Below are 19,159 nucleotides of genomic sequence, written 5' to 3'. Positions count from 1 at the left end.
AATTGATAAGTGTGCCCTTCTACATACTCTTTTTCCAAAATGAATTATTATTATTACTATTATATACTGTATTTACACTATATTTAATTTTAAAAGCACAGTTTTGTTGTATATTTGTTTATTTATCTGTACATGATCAAAATAAATCAACTGAACCTAACTGAACTGAAATCCATATATTAGAGATCAAAACACTTTCCTTATAGTCTATTTAACATGTTGAAATTGTCAGTTTCATGATCATATAACACCACTGTGCTGCCCTCTGTTAGAAGGTCTTCACTGCTGATTTGTATATTTTGCCCACATGGAAGCACAGATGATCTATTAGTTGGCCATCCAGTGAGTTTCTGTGACAATCAGTCCACATGTTAGTTCTAATTTCAATGTTTAATGCTCGTTGGGAGGGAGGATTTCTGGCTTTTGCAAGGTGTTTAAGCTCATGTTCTTTCTCTGTAACTGTATGGCAATATTATGTTTTCACAATTCTGAGGGTGGGTGTAGTCAGGAAGTAATCTGACTCCATCCTACAAACTGTCATGCAGCCTTTTTTTCCTCACCCCCATTGTAGGTGTTAAAGCCCTGCATTAGGAAGATTCTGCTCTTAGACTCTGTTTGCTGTACATCACCACAGTGTTGCTGAGTACAGAGCCATCTTTAGCTCATTTAATTTTTTGTTTTTTATTTATTTTGGACTTTCCCACTCTTTTTGAGTTGTTTCAGATCTATTTTTATTTATTATTTGTATTTATTATTATGTTATTTATTTATTTTATTAGTTTATTTATTAATTGCCTGAAAAGAATAATTAGCTGTTCAGTTAAAATGGCCAACAGAAGAGGGAGCTTATTGGCAAAAATCTTTCATTTTATTTAATCTAAATTCAGTTTTTCTGCATGTTTAAAATGTTCTAAAAGTTCTAAAATAATAAGTTAAATTGAGTTGATACTTGTGGTGGATTTTTTTTCACAGAGTGCTAACTGGGACTAGGAAAATGGAACACATTACTCCTGTACTGACATCACTTCATGGCTCCCGGTACAGTATGGAATTGATTTCAAAGTAGTACTGCTTGTTTACAAGGCCCTAAATGGTTTTGCTCCTAAATACATTTCTGACCTGCTCACTGGCTATAAACCAATCAGATCCCTCAGATCATCAGGCATGTGTCTCCTAAATGCACCTAGAGTTAACTCTAAATCAGGTGACGGTGCATTTAGTCACTATGGTGCTGTTCTATGGAATGATCAGTTTAAATCAAATCAATAACTTCTATTAGTTTTTTTTCTGAATGAGAACAATGTTGCAACAAACCAACACATTAGAATTTGTCTTGTAACGATCAGGGACTAAATGTCGCTGATGTTGGAGTGTTTTTCACCAGAGATCATTATATTGCATTTCTGCTTTATTACAGTATTATTAGAGTATTTTTATGACTGACAAAAAGAGAAAGAGAAAAACAGGATGGCATACTGACTTGAGTCTCACTTGTATCCATCCATTTTTTTTTTGTGTGTGTGATCTGTGTAATGTGGCTGATTGATGCCTGTGATATAGTGTTGCACCCACAAAATGAGCAGGACACAAAAAGTCCATCTTCTATTTGTTAGTTTCTAGAAAGGTTTTAAAGATTTCTGGATTTCTGCTGGGAAAGTATGACATCTACATCGTACTGACAAAAGCAAGAACCTACAGAGGCAGAGAGGTTCCCATCACTCTGCTATCTAGAAATACTGACATTTAATCATAAACTCAGTCTGGATTAGCATTAAAAGTTAAAAACAGGACATGAGTACCATTTAGTAGTAATACACAGTAAGAAGATCTGTCACTCACTTAAATGGAAAAATACATTTTCACTTAGCCTATATATAACCTTTATTTCATCAGTATGATCAAGGTCTCATTTGCAAGTGAGACCCGAGTACATGATAAAATAGTAAAATTTAAATATACAATTCAATGCATCAAGAATAATTAATCAACGCAGAAACCACAGAAATAATTTATAACTTATTATCTTATATTCCTTCAAATTCAACATTGCAGTCAACGCTTTGGAAATACAGTTTGTGTAACATTCATGTCAGTAAAGCATATTGTATTGAATTGTATTAAAACTGAAATTGCTACTATTTCCCAACTCTTTCAGATATGATTCTAATGTGTATTTTAATGTTTTTAGTGGAACATAAAACAGGTTATATAAATGTGACAATACCAATTTAGAAGTTTGTTGAAGGTGTTTCCTGATAGCTTCAGCCTTGGGCATGTGTGTTTGGGTGTGGTAATGATATTCACCACATGTTTTTCCTATTATTATGGGACTGTGGCCAATATGATGGACCTGAGGCAGCTGACACCATCAGGAACACTGCATGCGTTATAATGTAGATCCTGCTGGCTTGGAGGATCTGCTGTAACTGACTTACAGTAAGATTCAGTTGAGGGTCTTGAGACTACTTCTGATCAGTGGTGGGAGTAGTCTCAACCCTTTAAACAGGGTTCCCACACTAACATGGACATCAATTTCAGGGACTTTTCAATGAATTTCATGGCCATGTTTGATGAAATTCAGGGACTCAAAATGGGCATGTTCTGGGGTAAGACATGACATTAGTCAATTTTATACATCAGAGGCTTTATTTTTACTCATGATTTTGTCAAACTAAGGAACCATAGTGAAAAACGGAATGATTTATATCTATCCATCTTAGGGTTTTCTTCAGAATGTATTGTTGATGCTAGGACAGAGAGCGGTCCAGAGAGCTGAGGCATATTGATGAATTTGGGTGCTACATTTCAATAAAAAAAATCAAGTACTTTCAATGCCATCTATTCATTTTGAAAAAATTGTAAGGCCTTAGTTTATTTTTTCAAATCCACAATCTTTCAAAGCCTATGGGAACCCAAGGATTTTCAAAGCCCATGGGAATAAAATGAATGAGGCAAATCAGTTTACACGACTCAATCTAAAAAACTGGTTCAGTGTCTGTGGTTGGACTGAATTCCCTGCAGTTCAGAGCGAGCCGACACACTCATAAACTCAAAGTGTTCAGGACAAAGACAGTTGTTATCTGTTACCTTGGCAATGACTTCAATGCTGGCTGGCTACTCTCTAAAAATGGTCCAACAAGCTCACGAAGTCTCAAACTTCCTTCTCCATTCATTAGTGGTCATCATCATGTGACACCCAAACAGCAGACTGCTTTATGGCACAGGCACGATACTGTACGATTTGTTCAATTCGTTCAGCAGTTCAATTGCTGGTGTGTGGCTCAGTTGCTGAATGGACATCTTTCACTCGGCCTAAACAAACCGTTCAGTTGCAGCGTCAGCCTGAATGAACCGTTCAGGTGGCAAAAGACACAACAAACGTGAGTGATTTGTTTGCATTTACTTGAACTGACTGTACATGTGGAGAAAGAACGGCATAGTTTCATTGCATTTGATTGCGTAGGTATAACTGACCGAAAACAGCCACAGAAACAGTCACAGGTTTTCTTCTCTTTCTGCTAAAAGTATAATACAAGGTCATCATCACTGGTGATGTTGAATCCAACCCGTCTTTTTTACAGTGGCGCAAAATCACATTGTGACAGATCAAAAAAAAAATTGATAAGTGTGCACTTCTACCTACTCTTTTTTGACTCACATTTTTGTTGTATATTTGTTTATTTATCTGTACATGATCAAAATAAATCAACTGAACCCATCTGAACTGAAATCCATATGTTAGTGATCAAAACACTTTCCCTATAGTCTATTAACATGTTGAAATTGTCAGTTTCATGTGTTTCACTGTGCTGCCCTCTACTAGAGTACATTTAACACATTTGATTTATAGTGAGATTCTCAAATTTGTGTTGATACACACTGAGCTCTAGTGGTGAGTTTCAGTATTGGTGATGCAGGGCTGTTTTTGTTCAGTGGTCTGAGGACATGCCTTGCGGAACAACTCCCTGCTTCTCAGCTGCAATTTCTCGCAAAGTCTTTTATTATTAATTTAGTCTCTTATTATAAAAAAAATTTTTTTCCAATTTTACAACCACAAATATGTCTTATGCTGATACTCTACTTTTCTAGAAACACAGAATGCTGCTGGCTTACTACCTGTACTACACCTTCCTGAATACCAGGAGCTTTACAAGGACCGACTAGAACAGATTTATAAAGACCAGCGGGTGAATTAGAAGGAACAAGCAAGGATCAAGTCTTTGCTATCAAATGGCAATGATTGGGGAAGCTTCATCTCAGGAAAAAGTGTACACAACCAAAGGTATGATTCATATTTCTTTCCTTGCATAGTGTTTTCCTGATATTCAGGCTCATCCTCATCATATTTTATTTATTCCAATGTATCTTTATGGAATCAGGTTTGTGAAGTTATTTAAATGCCAAACCTAAGCAGTACATGTTTATAAAGAAATTGCAAGCTGATGTACTCTGCACCTGCCTTTGCATTTCAGGGCTTGTTCTCCATAAAATGATAAATATGATTGCAACAGACATGTTAAGTGCTGTCTATATCAATGATGTATTTGGTACTCTGTTTCAATAAAATGGTATAAAATACTAATAACCAGAATGCACAGTTTGGCACACAACTAACAAATGACTTAATAGAACTTGGGTAGTTTGGCCATTCAATGTCCTATGCTTTGTTTTTCTTCCGAGTAGACAAAGAGCTTGTGAACCAGAAACTGTAAAGTTTTACCTGTTTGATCTGTCACCCAGATATTCACTTTGAAGTAAAAAAAAATCCATTAGTAACATTACATTTCCATAATCTCACAAAGTTCTTTACATATAGATGGTACTGGCAGTTCAAAGTGGGTTCAAAGTTTGGGTCAGAGTGTAAGGTGTGACATGGCAGAACACAATTACACCGCTTATTAGTGATGCACCAACATAGTTTTTCCATTATAAATTAATTGCCTGCTTGACTTGGACACAATGTCATGTTTTCCTACATGGTAATGGAGATGATTTATTTTGTTTTAACCCTCCATAGGACAGAACGGTTATGGCGAGATGTGTGGATCTCAGTGTCATCGAAGTACTACAACCTTCTACACTCTCTTGAAGAAGATGGCCTCCTGGACATCTCAAGTACGGATGACATATTCTCTGTACAATATGCATTTCTTCCAAGACTCAAAAGAGATATTCCCTGAAGGCTGGAACCACCATCCACTCTGTACTGAGGGAAACCGGAGTCCGACACAGATCTGGGAGATTGCACAGATCCTAAACAACACTAATGTCCATTCTGAGAACCTTGCGGTAAGTGTTTTCTCTACAGTATGGGTGTTTCCAGATACAAAATATCAAAGTACAAGTACTGAATGCATGTTTCATAAGCAAAGAGAGTTGATATCTTAAATGTAAATATCATGACCATATAATTTTTGATGATCTTGTGAGTAAATTGAAATAATGTTACTATGGCAAAGCTATGATTTGTTATGTCTTTTGATAAATTTATAGGACCTACAAGAGCCAGACATGAACTGGGACACTGCTGTTGACTACAATGGCCTTGACTCAGTCTGTCAGGGTTCTGCCCTTGTGTTTTTCTGTGTTCCCTGCCTCCCTTGTGTCTCCGCCTCCTGGTCTGTCTGTGTGTAGTGTGGGTGTGGCTCTCTCTCTCCCTTCACTCTTCACTCCCCAGTCCTGCCATTCTCCACCTGTCCACCAGATGTCCTCTGACTTCCCCTCTTCACCTGTTCTCCCCCTCCTACTTCCACCACACCTGTCTTCCGTCAGCCCATTAGCCCGGTTACCTTGTCCCCCCCCCCACCAGCCTGCTTTCCTCCAATCACCTTCCAGACTCTCCCCCTGCCAGCCAGCTGTCCCTCATGTTTAATCAGACTGTGTGTATATCCTGTCTCTGTTCCTGGTAGTCCTGGCGAGTTCGTTGTCTTCTGTTACCTGTTGTGTGTTCCATGTGGAGAGCTTCTGTCTAGTTACCGGCCAGGTTTGGTTTTTGTTTTTCCTTTTGCCTGTCGGCCTGTTTTGGTTTTTTCCCTTTTGGATTTCCTGTTTTGTACTTCTGCCGTGGCTTTTTTCATTAAAACTCTTGCTTGTAACAAGTCCTCTCGCTGCCGGTCTTTGCATTTGGGTCCGAGTCTCTGCATCTCTGACACAGTCTTGTAGTGCCTGAATACGAGCGCGCTCTGACTGAGGAGGAGATGACTGAACTCCAAACTTTGGTTGATCCTGCTGAGCCAAACATTACTGATGAACAGCTATACATTGTCTGCTATGAACATATAAAACGACTGCGGACACAAACTTAACCGCTTCAGCTCTGCCGCTCCCATCGGTGGAGTCATCATCACAAACACGTGCTGCTTTGTTCAGGTCTTCTCTTTAACTCTATCACACACACACGCTAAGGAATTTTGCCTTATCAGAGCCGAGTCTTTTAGCTTGTCTGTCTTTGAACATCAGTGTTGTCATGTTTGAAGGTTCCCTATGAATTATTGCATTTCTGTATATGCACATATGGATGAAGGCGGACAAGGTACACTGTTGGGCTATTATCTCAATGTTCTGTACATAAAAAAGTTGTTCTGATGTATTTGTTCTTAAGATTTGTGAGAGGTTGTTAGAAACTGGCAGCCCTCCAGTTTACAAGCCTCTCTGTTATGCTGTGGGGGGATTTTCCTGGTATGCTTTGGGTCCACAACAATATGCAGGACATTTTTTTTTTTTTTCTAACCTTGGAGCTATTTAAGGGGAAATTTAAGTGAAAAAAAATAGAGTTTAAGGGCTTCAGGTGATTTCACAGAAAAATTGCCACTGAACTGTTGCAGCCACAGCATAGTAGTAAGTCACTGTAAACACTTTTTATTTTTATTTTTTTATAGTTTTTATTTTCTGGCACAATTATTCTGATACATTAAATGACCATGTAATGATTTGGAATTGAAATCCTTGAAATGCTTCAGAATCCTTACAGGAAAAAAATGTGCTTGGAAAGCAGTAGAAAAATTACTGAAAATGCATTGATACTGCATACACTGCTCAACGCTAAGAAAGGACTACTAAAGTTAAAAAAAAAAAAAAGTACTACTAAGTAAAACGTACTACTAAAGTACTACAAGAAGGTTTTGTTTATGAATGCATACAACTTGTACTTAATATTGTACTGTAACTTTGCAAGTACATCAATTTCAGCTTATGTACCTGTCAAGTGTAATGTCTTTAGAATAGACCTGAACAACGAAACAGGAAGTGAGCTGGAGCATTCCCTTCCTAACAGCGGCCAAATTCATAGCCATGGACAATGGTCTGTGAGATTACATTTTTGAACTCATACATATGTACTTAGGTGTGCAATTGGGAACGTGACTGAGCGGGAACATGCATTAACTACAGGATAGCAGATGCTATGATGTGTACCATAACACACCTGGCAGTCACGGTCAAATTCTGAAACCTTCCCGGTCTGCATGACTTAGTGGGATATGAGACTGTCCTGTCAGAACTTGCCAACATTAATGTGCATGTTGTTGGTATGTCTTTCTGCCTTGTCAACATCTTCACCTTCATCTTCATCCTTCATCCTACTTGGTCTCCTCTTCAGGCATGTCTTCTCTGTTGTTTTTTTCCGTCTTCTTCGGAAAAAGTAATGTAAAATCATTGTTAGCTAAGTTCATTTTAAGGACGACTAAAAGCTTTGTCTCTTACAGTTACAGTTCCTTTTGTTTGCTGTGCAAACAGGAAGTGGTATGATTGTGTTGGTGATTGAAAAAACATCCTATTTTAAGCAGTACCACAACCAATACCACTAATATTACTTCTAATTGTTGGTACTGCTACCACAACTCCAACTAGTAAAATTAGTAATGCTGGTATTTCTGTTACTTGTACTGTTGCCACTACTGTTTTACTACTGCAACTACTATTGCTACTGAGTACTGTAACAACCACTGCCTTTACAGCTTATTGCTTAGCAAAGATCTCAACGGGATTTATTTTGTAAAAGTAGCCTATAATGTTTCAGTAAAATAGATTATATAGATTAGATTAGATTTTCACATTAAAGACCGCGGATATCAAAGGATAAGGTGAAGGCAAATTTATTCAAACTGTATAAATATTTGGTCCACAAAAATCAAACAATCACACAAAATAACAATTAAGGCTACAGCCTATCGTAATGTAGGTGATTGCTTAAATAAAGAACTATGAACAAAGAATGCCGTTTTGGCCGTGGCTAAGAAAGCCCTTAAACTGTTCTAAAAATCAAAGTATAGCCTCTCGTATCGCTTAAAACAAAAAAAAAAACAAAAAAAAATGAACCACCAACAATGGAAAAATAAAATGCAAGAAAACCCCCCAAAAAAACACAACAATCACACAAAATAATGCCGCTTAGCTTATTACTTACAGAACAATGAACAAAGAAGAATGTAAAAATTGCAAATAAAAATAAATCTAACATTGTGTTACCGTTAAGGCTGACAGATTCTTCAAAAGGAAAACAAGCATGTTCACCTTATCTGGCCTAAGCAGAGTGTGCAGGTGGTTGAACAACCTTTCTGACAGCGTGCTCGTGGCTGGTATGCACAGATATTTCCGTGCCATGTTCGACATTAGAGGAAAGTCAGTGGGTCGTCTTCACCGTCAATGACCTCTTCACTGAGATAACTGTCCATCTCTGTCTCTGCCCTCTGCTCCGGGGTGCAGCTAATCCGAGTGTATATTAGGAGGTTCAGAATGAAAAGTTGACTATCATCGTGGGCATCAGATCAGAATGCATAGAAATAAAGCCAGGAAACTTCAATCCTCTGAACAAAGGTTTAATTTCTCCAAAATCAAAGGATTTGCATTTATGACTATAAGGGGAGAAAAAACACACATGGGCTTTGAATCTAAAAGAAAACAAATACAAGATTAAAACTTAACACAATAAATCATATTAATCTCACATGTCCATCTTAAAGAAATAAGGATAAATAAAGTTCTCAGTTAAACTAACATTGACATAGGATAAGAACTAAAGAGTAAGATAAACTCCTCACCATGCGAAGGTAAGAGAGTGAGTGAGAGGGAGTGCATTCTTCAAATAAGGAGTGATCAGGTGAACTCAATCAGGTAAATGAGGGGTGACAAAGGGTGAAACAAGAGCCGATTAGTGATGAGGAAAGGAGAGGAAAGGAAGTGAGGTAAAGGAAGTGAGGTAGGTGAGGAAAGGAAGGGGAAAAATTAAAGAAAATAGGGATCTTTACTACACATAGTGTACATCCCAAGTCTCTTAAATTGCATCCACATTTCCCTCACTTCATCTTTTCCTTGCGTCTTAGTCCCTCCCACCGAGGATGCATGGAGAGATGCAAGGAAACCATGCGAGGAGAGAGGAAACGAGGAAATATGTTTTTAGAGAAATGAGACGTCCTTTCCTCTGAAGCGTCATGTGAAGCGACGTCTGTTTCTACATGACAGAACGGGTTGTGGATGAAATAAACGTAATTTAAGTTTCCCATGTTCTTGCATTAACGTTATATATCAAAAAAGCATAAAATAACAGGCACTTACACTTGTACTGTTTGACTTGTACTCTGCAATCTCGTTCAAATTTGCCAGATGTAGGGGCGGAGTCATTGACTTCATGGCGTTCAGCTGAAAGTCTTCCGGGAAGGCTGCTCTCATGTCTCCTCGCTCAGCTCCTCAGAGATCCCTCCTCGCTCCTCCCTCCTCACTCCTCCCTCCTCCCTCCTCGGTCCTCGATCCTCACTCCTCGGAGCAGAAATAAAAGCTTAGGGACGACCTTCAAAATGGCGGACCAGAACGACTTCCGGCTCAAGCGAGGATCAAGGAGCGAGGAAATATCAACAACTTGGGATGCACCCTGAGGCTTCACTCTCCCTAAGAGGCCACCCAGTGATTTAGTCTTCTTCACTGGCTGTTGAGGCACTTCCTCCTCTCCCTCCTCATCCTCATCTTCCACCCGAACACGCACCGGCGGGCCAAGAGGGCCAGAACTCCACCATCTCAACCTGGAGATTAGTTTTGATGAAGTCAAGCTGGACGGGGGTTACATGGTCTCCCTTGTAACGAGGGTCGAGTGAAGTTGCTTGGTTTTGTCATTGTCATATTTTGTATCCAGCTGCGCCAAAACCTCCTCTTTGATGACCCTTGTCATGTTGGCATCTTCTTTTTCCACTTTAAGAACAATCTCTCTCAAATGATGGCGCATCGGGATGAAGGAGAATAATAATAATTTTCGTAATTTTTGCGTAATTAATTTACGTAATTTCCCGCTGACAACATGTCCGTATAATCCGCAACTGGCTTCAAACCCGCATTCACCGCCTCAAGGACGCTGACATCTTGCCAGCCTGTTGGGGGGAGAACGCCGGCTCCGCAGCGAAAACCCTTTTAATGGCCGGGGCTTGTTTGAGAACCCTGTTTGAGAACTAATGCTGCTGTTTTTATGTTACTTTAATTTATCTAAGGAATCTGTGTAAGAGTTCATATTCCATAATGACCAACAGATGGCACCATAAGCCAACAAATATTAGTCAGTCCATCTCTCCATCCCAGGAGGGAAATCTTCCTGCAGCCTGCACATGTTCATGTCTCACATGAAAAACTGAATATGGTTTATACAAGCAGCAGAGCGTGCTGCATATATTTTGTGCTGCACTCTATTGAAACCAAACACTACTGATTGAACACTACTGATTGCTCACTCATATCCTCTGCTGCACAAGAAGTAGTGAATGTAATATGTATGGATGCAACTTCATGTCGCATATTGGCCGTTGCGGCTCCGCAATAAAAGCATTATTGCCCACATTCTAGCAACTATCAGAAATAACCTATGTTTAAATAAGACCAATTAGGTGGAACAAATATGCTTATTTTATTTATATTACCGTTATGAGGGAATGTAGTGGCAGGTCAAGTTCCTCTTGCGCCTTGCGGAGCTCCTGTCGTCTCTCCCAACTATGCGCAAATGCTCCACTGATAGAGCGGCATACACCAAAGGCTCGGTTGGTTTTTGCTTTCTCTTTCTTAATGGCATTATTCACTGTCACATTAAGGTTATGTCCAAAACAATTAAGCCATGGCCAATCGAGGTTCCTGATGGCATTAACGATGTTGGCTCCATTGCCTGTGGTGTCACAAGACACCTTTTCCTCTGTGATCCTCCACTCTTGAGCGCACTCTCGCAGCTCATCGGGAACTTCGTTGTTTCAAGACATTTCACTTGCAGTTCCCAACTTTCAGTGACATAGTGTGCTGTGACACTCATATAGGGGACCATGTTTGTAGCTGACCACATGTCCGTAGTCAGCGCGACAAAGTCCGCTGACTCCAGCTCTTTACTTATATCAGCCCTGACTTTATTGCAGAGATCTAACTAAGTATCTTCATGGACAGAAAAGTATTGAATTAATAATGATAATAACACTTGAACAATTGACACCACCTAAACATGAAATGATGATTCACAATGCAATTTTTTTCCACATTTAAATGAACTACCTCTTTTATTAGTTGCATGAGTTCAGGGTCTGTAACGTCCCTTTCGGTTATTGCTTCCTGATCCATTTATCCACTGCATAAAAAAATTGGTGATGGTCCACCCTGTGCGATACTGACAGCAAATATCTCTCCAACAGTCCTGCAATCCCAAAACAAAAAAATATGACTGCACAATGGGCAGCTATATCATAATGAGTGAGTGTAGTGAGGTTGCTTGTGAGAGAAAAGTACAATAATCTGAAAGATATCTTAGGTGTAAAACTCATTACATGTAGTCCAGCTAATGTTGATCTTTTTGAAACAATACACTTCTTGTAATGTGAGTATATGTGTGCATGTGAACATAGTCAGTGGGAAATGCTTGGCTAACATGGATTGGGGATATAGAAAAGTGTTACTCTGTAATTTCAATTTATATTTTTTATAACCTACTTGAAGTTGTTTGTCCATGACCGTGATTGAATACTTGGGGTTTTTGTCATTGTCCCCTCCCTCAAAGAACTGCTTCTCTATTCCTGCCATAATTTCTTTTTAGAATAGAGAAATATACATAATTAAGCATAAAATACATAGGTAACAACCATATAAAGACATGACCGATATAACCAAAATTTGTAAGACTGATGAGTGTCACCACACATAAGTTCATAGAGCACAAAATTTATTCTGAAGATCAAAAACAAAAAAACAACAACATACATACCGTTTAAAAATTCCTTCCTCAGAGCCCCACGGTCAATGCCAGCCTCTACAATAAAAGAAACTCTGAGGGGATTTTGGGGGGAAGATTTTTTCTGGCGCTGCCATTGTTTTATGTCTCTTTAAAGCATCTGATCCCTGGTAACACAAATGCTAAAGATGCCGGTTTCGTCCACCCTTTCAGTAAGGGTTTTGATGACATCAGCAATGCTTATAATATTGGGAAAAGAGAAAACAAATTACACTTAACAGTTTGGGAAAGTTTCATATTATTAATGTAAAATTAATCAAACTTTCAGAAGAAAGCTTTGTTTTGAAGTACCTTTTAGTCTTTTAACGCACTCTTGATGTGCCTCATTTTGGGCATATCTCTGTTCCATCAATTTCTTTAGTATCTAAGTTGATTCACAAGCTCTGTAGGAATACTTGTAACATGCTTTAGTCATACTAAAAGCTGAGATACAGTCACCAGCATAGCAAGATAAAAGAACTGTGCAACACTTGAAATTTTGCTTCAGAAAATGATAATGCTCGGGAAAACTGAGAAATACCTGTGAGAGCCACTTAGGCACATATTCATATTTGGTAAATTGTTTCTGTTGTAATCTCATGCTATATATGTTCTAGTATTGTTTAAGTTCATGCAACAGTTAACCCACAGTATATGTACAGGTCAAGTGTATTTTGAGGACTATAGGTGTAAATACTTGCAATTTCTTTGTTCTTGTGTGCTAGAATGCAATAACACATATATTTTTGTTGTTTGCGACAGTGGATTGTGCCGTAAGGTAATTTATTGCACATGTGCAAGAATCCCCTAAAAGGCCACATGCTGCTAGGATGTAGATGAATCTGCAAATAAGTTTGGATCGAAAAAAGTTTTTGACCATGTGCAACGTGTTTAATGTGTACAGATAGCGGGTAATAACGTGTGTGATACAGTTTGGAACACAACATCGAGTCGGTAATGGACCATGCTTTATGTGACTTCAAATACATTTTCATTCAACGTTTCCCCTGCCTCCTGTGGACTTGTGAGTACATTGGGTTTCAGAAGAAAAGTGGATTTAAATTCAATGGAACACGAGTCAAAACTAAGACACTTTGCAGATCAAGTGGCCTCGGAACTTGGAACATGCATGGTAAAACAGCCGCCATAATACCTTTCACCACAGATGCTTGCATGGATTTCCACAAAGTCACCGGGATAAAACTGCTCACAAAGGGGACAGGCTGTCTAAAATGTACCCCAGTATTAATTGGACCCTGTCAATTACTGCTTGCAGCTATATTTAGGGGTCCAAGCACGAAGTGCTGGGAACCCTATTGTTTTTGTTCGGATTATTATTATTCCGCTTCTTCTTCTTCTGCCCTAAAAGTATCTGGATCTCAGAAACCGTAAGAGCTACAGTGACCAAACTTGTCAGATACATTGAAAATCTCAGCCACTACTCAGGCAACCAAACCCATATCAATTGGCCTCATGGCGGCGCTATAACAAGCAACTTTATGTTTTGGCCAATAACTTCTGAACCGTATGGGCCACAATCAAAATTCATCCATCCACCGAACTAGATTTTCCGCCATTTTGAATTTTGTCCAAAACTGTTTTTTCGCTACTCCAAATTTACAACACAGCATGTCTGGACTGTCCTGCACAAAAGTTATTGAGCAGTTTTTTGATATTCCACACCGTTTTCATATAATCGACTTCCAAAGTTTGGTCAACTGTCGTGGATGGGGCCTATTTCACAAAAATCGCCATAACTCAGGAACGCATTGTCCTATGGTAACCAAACGTGGTACACGTGTGCAAGTATGTACTCTGAGCCAATATCAAAAATTGGTGTAATTTCACCTATAGGGGGCACTATAGCAACATTTCAAATTTAAAAAGGCCATAACTCAGTGACTGTAGATCATAGGAACAAAATTTCTTGATTGCTGGATTCCTTGGGCCGAGTTGCATCTATCCATATAGGCCACTCCCATTTCAGCCCGCAAGGTTTTCCGCCATGTTGAATTTTGTCCAAAACAGTTTTTTCGCTTCTTCTCTTACATATTTTGTCCAATCTTCACCAATTTTCGCTCACAGCATGTCTGGACCGTCCTGCACAAAAGTTATTGAGCAGTTTTTTGATAGTCCATACCGTTTTGCTACAACTGGCTTTCAAAATTTGTAGGCAAGGCCTAATATACAAAAATTGCCCTAAGTCAGGAAGTTGTTGGCCTACCTTAAACAAATTTGGTACATATGTGCACAGGTCAACTCTGAGGTAGCATGCAACATTTGGTGGTATTGTAACCATAGTTGACCATAGTTAAAATACTCTAAGGCTCTAAATTGCTTATAGCCTGGACAGTCTCATAACTTGGCCCTGTTTTTGGGCCCTATTATCCCATGGGTAATGATATCACCTCACACTGCTAAACTTGTGATAACTAAGCATAATGTCTTAAGTTTCTAATCTTTGGACAAATGACCGTATGAGAAGATTAACTTGACAGAAGTCACGGGCCAACACAAAAGCCGGTGTTAGACTGCATGTCCAAACTTCACAACATGTCAGTTGTTGTGTGTGTCTTTCTACCTTCGGTAATGTTTTGTCTATCTGTCTGTCTTATCAAATTGTGCTTGGACCCCTCAATCGCCGCTTGCGGCTATATTTGTATGTTGTTTTTATACAATTTTCTGCTCATCTTTGTGCGTAAGTCTTTGTTAGATCTCCTTCAAAAAAGCTTTTTAATCTCAGTTGGATTATTTTGTTAAGAAATTCAGGCATGTTACAGAGTTAAAAAAAAAAAAAAAAGAAAACACCCAACTAAACTAATGCCTGGGCACAAGAGAGGTAACAAACTATACAACAGGTCAAAGCACAGCCCACACTCAAGCACTGACAATCAGGCAAGGAAACTTAAATAGCCTAGATTAAATAGATTAAAGACTCTCTCTCTCTCTCTCTCACACACACACAGAGTATTGCATTTTAATACTCTGTTTAATACTATGTTGGTCCCAACAAGACCCCTCCTGCTGTTCAGTTTCATTCCTTTATTTGACCTCCCTCCCTTCCTAGAAGAACAGGTATGGCAATTGAGAGTTGTCAGAGAGCGAGTAGAGGAGTGATTTACTTACTGTTTTTTACCGTAGGTTTTAGTAAGAGGCATAACATTAAGGAGGCATATAATATGACAACTTCAAATGTTTGTGTTTTTTATTGATATTAAAAAAGTGAATAATTTATGTTTTTCATGTCATTCTTGTTTTTTTTCGGAAAGTCAAGTTATTTATTTGTTTGTTGTTTGTTGTTCACTCAATGGCCTTTGTGCCCTGGCATGTGGCCTTTGTGCCCTAAAAAATTTTGCCAAATGGCCTTGCCCCTAAAATAGCGAAATTCCAAGCCTGCTAGGGACATGAAGACACAGAGTGATATGGAGACACTTCCACAGCCGTGACACCGTAAAAAAGAGAAAAATTGAATAAAGGAGAGAAAAAAGGAGAGAAAGAGGGGGGAAAAGAGAAAAAGGAGAAAAGTTCGACAAAGGAGCAAAAAAGTGGGAAAAAATAAAGGGGAGTGCAGGAGAGTATAAATGGAAAAAAGCCAAAGCACATTACAATAGTACAGGATAAAATAAGGTACATTATAGGTGAATATATTAATTATTTTAAATATATTAAAAATTAAAATTAAAATATAGGAATTCTTAATTATAGGAACTCTATTTTAAAAATTGTTCATATGATAAATTGGATTCTATGCAGTGCTATGGACAATACTCATATGCAATGCATCCTAGACAGTTTAGTCACCAATTATCAACCGGGAGATCATAACACAATGAAACATCTCTGACAGCAAGTATCATTGTTTTCTCCTCCTCCCCAAGACCCACTGGGAGTTTGACTGAGTTTGGGAGGGAATAGAAATTAGGGATTAGGGAAAGTATATTTTTTGTACATTTTTGTATTTTGGAAATTCTAATAGAAAATGCAATTCTGTTTCTACTTCTTGTAGTTCACAGTACTGACACAGCTTTTTGTCTTTTTTTATATCTCCCTCTCATTTAGGCCTCAAAGAGGGAGATCCAGTGGGTGATCCGTGTTATGGTGGTGCTGGTGGGTGCAGCCGGTACATCGCTCACCAGCCTGAAGAACAGCAGCATGACGTTCTGGTTCCTCGGCTCGGAGGTGGCCTACATCTTGATCTTCCCTTAGCTCGTCTGCGTCCTCTTCTTCAACATCTCCAACTTTTACGGGGCCGTTATGGGCTGGCTGGTGGGAATTTTGTTGAGACTGCTGTCTGAGAGCCTTTGCTGAAGCTATCGCCCGTCCTCCGCTTCCCAGGATGCACTCTTGAGGACGGTGTTTACGTCCAGTACGCTCCAGTTAAGACCATCTCCATGCTGTCTGCCTTAGCTGCCACCTTGCTGTTCTCCTACCTGGCTTCTCTGCTCTTCAGCAAAGGCCTGCTTCCTGAGAAGTGGGATGTGTTTAAAGTGAAAGCCCAGCAGTCGCCACAACCACTGACACCAACAGGTGGCGAACATTGTATCTATTAATAGTTCTCTGGCCACTGGTATTTTCCCTAAACCCTTAACTTTATAATTTAATTAAGGAACTTATTCTTTAATAAATGCCAAACACAGCTCTGCTAGCTCAACTAGGTTGTTACTGAAATATTATCTGTTAAAAAAATTTGTCACACATACATTAGCAACTGCAGCTGCAAAGCTACCTGACTGACTGACCTGAATGTGGAAAAAATAACTGGCTTCCTTACACAACAACATTTATTCCAGTCCCAGTATTTAGTTTGGATTATGGCTGTTTCACAACACCTAATCTGAGGATATATCTGTTTTCCGTCTGCAGTTTGGTCAGGACTAAATAAGAATGGTGATGACGCAGTGAATGGAAGGGACTGGGAGGGAAGGGCTGCATACGTAGCCATTCTAGATGTGATGTTCGCCCCGGTGTGCTGGTCAGAGCACAAATGACAAGACCCAAAGATTTAGTTACTGCACTTCACTCAGAACTCCATTTCAATAAGGCACAGCAATGCACATGGCACTCTTGATTGACAGGTGATCATACAAGCTTTTGCTAAGACGAGATCCCTGTAATGCCTGTCAAAGTGGATAAAGTGGATGTAATGATTATGTTCAGCCAGTGACATGGAGATTTACACTGGTGGTGAATACAATAACACATTGATATAGTTTACTTTGTGCAGAGGTGCAAATTAAGATTTATTCAAGGGTTGTAGTAGTGATATATTTCAGCCACTAGGGGGGGCCTTGCCCGGCCTGGCCTAGGGGGGCCACCCTGCAATCTCCACCTTTGCTATATGCAGATGATACAACATTGTGTTGTTCTGCATTAACTAGTAATGAGTTAAAATTATGTGTATGAAGGATAATGTGTTTATTATAGTTATGTGCATGAAGGATCATGTGTTTATTATAGTTATGTGTATGAAGGTGATACAGCTGAAATGAAAGACTGAGTTCACATGCTTTGTTGAAGCTTTATTCAATGGCACAGAGAAAATCACAGCAATCAGCCACCAGTGTAAAATAATCAGTCATTGGCGTAAAACAATCAGTCATCAGTGTAAAAGACAGAAAATGCTGTAAATAGAAGAAACTGAATTTAAAAAAAATCAGGCACGGTTTGTCATTGTATAGTATAATTCTTGTCACACAAGAATTGTACTTAGCAAGTGTGTCAACACAAGCAGTAAACACATGTCAGCAGTCCAAGGTATTAAAGGGTCTGTGTGTAATTTCTGGTCCAGTGCTGACCTCTATCATTCAGCGTTGTCATGGCAACAACACTCTGCCCTCCGTAGAGTGAGACCATCTTCAGCGTGGTGGGCAAGTTGGATTGTTTCAGGATCAACAACAAGGAACCTTTGGTTTTACCCAGTTAGACCATTTTTTTTGATGATCAGGATCCTGACATCACCACGATTCCTGTTGTCTTTGGATTTTTGGAACATATTGAAGGTAAGGAGTCGCTATCTTGTGTGTGAAGTAACTCCACTCCCCCGGTGCATAAATGGACCGGTCCATTAAAATTTGAGCTGTTTGGAGGATTATATACATGCCGAATTTACCAGAACATCCTACCGATTAGTAATAAAGTCTCAAATAATATTTTCCAATGTGTGTTTTTTTGCTGATAAATAAGGCAAAAACAAATTGGCAGATTTTTGAAGGGACCTTGGAGTGGTAGGAGGGCCTTCAGCCTGTGTTTCTGAATGCAGAAATCTCTGCAGCGTACACCGGCTCTTTATTTCACTCACTACCATTCAGAACTTCTGCTGATATTTACTAGTCAGATTATACGTCAGGGAAGCAGAAATATTACACATAGCGCCCTTTAAATATCAAAGTCAGTTATATTCACTCTAACCTAACATCAACGGTACATGAGAAAAACAAGAAATAGCTGCTGTAGTTGGTTTATGGATGATTTTGGATGTGGCCGTTCCAAAGAGTATAACACATCAAGAACGCTCTTGAACTGATCTGAGCTGATCTTCCACTTCTTCCCACGTGACCTGAACACAGCAGAAAGCAGCCAGTAAATTAAATAAGGAAGTGTGTGAGCAACTCTTGCTCCTCTATAAAATCTGGAGAAAAATTGACCTGTATTTAGAGGTAGGATAGGTTAAGAAAGTTCCAAAAAAGGGTAAAACTCTTACTGGGAATCAACTACTTAAATGAAGGTTTAATTAAAAACAGAAATGCGTTACCCGAGTTGTCTGACAAAATATTTCTTGGCAAGTCAGGTTCTGGCAGCTATATTAAAAATCTATCTAAAAATCTGTTCTATTTTTTCATATTCCTTAGATACTTAACATAATTATCATCAGATCCATCACATCAGAGCGTCTGTGACATCTTCAACCAAATTGGCAATGTAACTCAATGGATTACATTTACA

The sequence above is a fragment of the Centroberyx affinis genome, unplaced genomic scaffold, assembly GCF_046629955.1.
Source record: "Centroberyx affinis isolate AG114_WGS23_722 - 3 ecotype Tasmania unplaced genomic scaffold, CSIRO-AGI_Caff_v1 ptg000351l_1, whole genome shotgun sequence".
NCBI classification, from domain to species: domain Eukaryota; kingdom Metazoa; phylum Chordata; class Actinopteri; order Beryciformes; family Berycidae; genus Centroberyx; species Centroberyx affinis.
The sequence above is the reverse complement of the archived record's forward strand: the minus strand, read 5'-3'. Positions refer to the sequence as shown.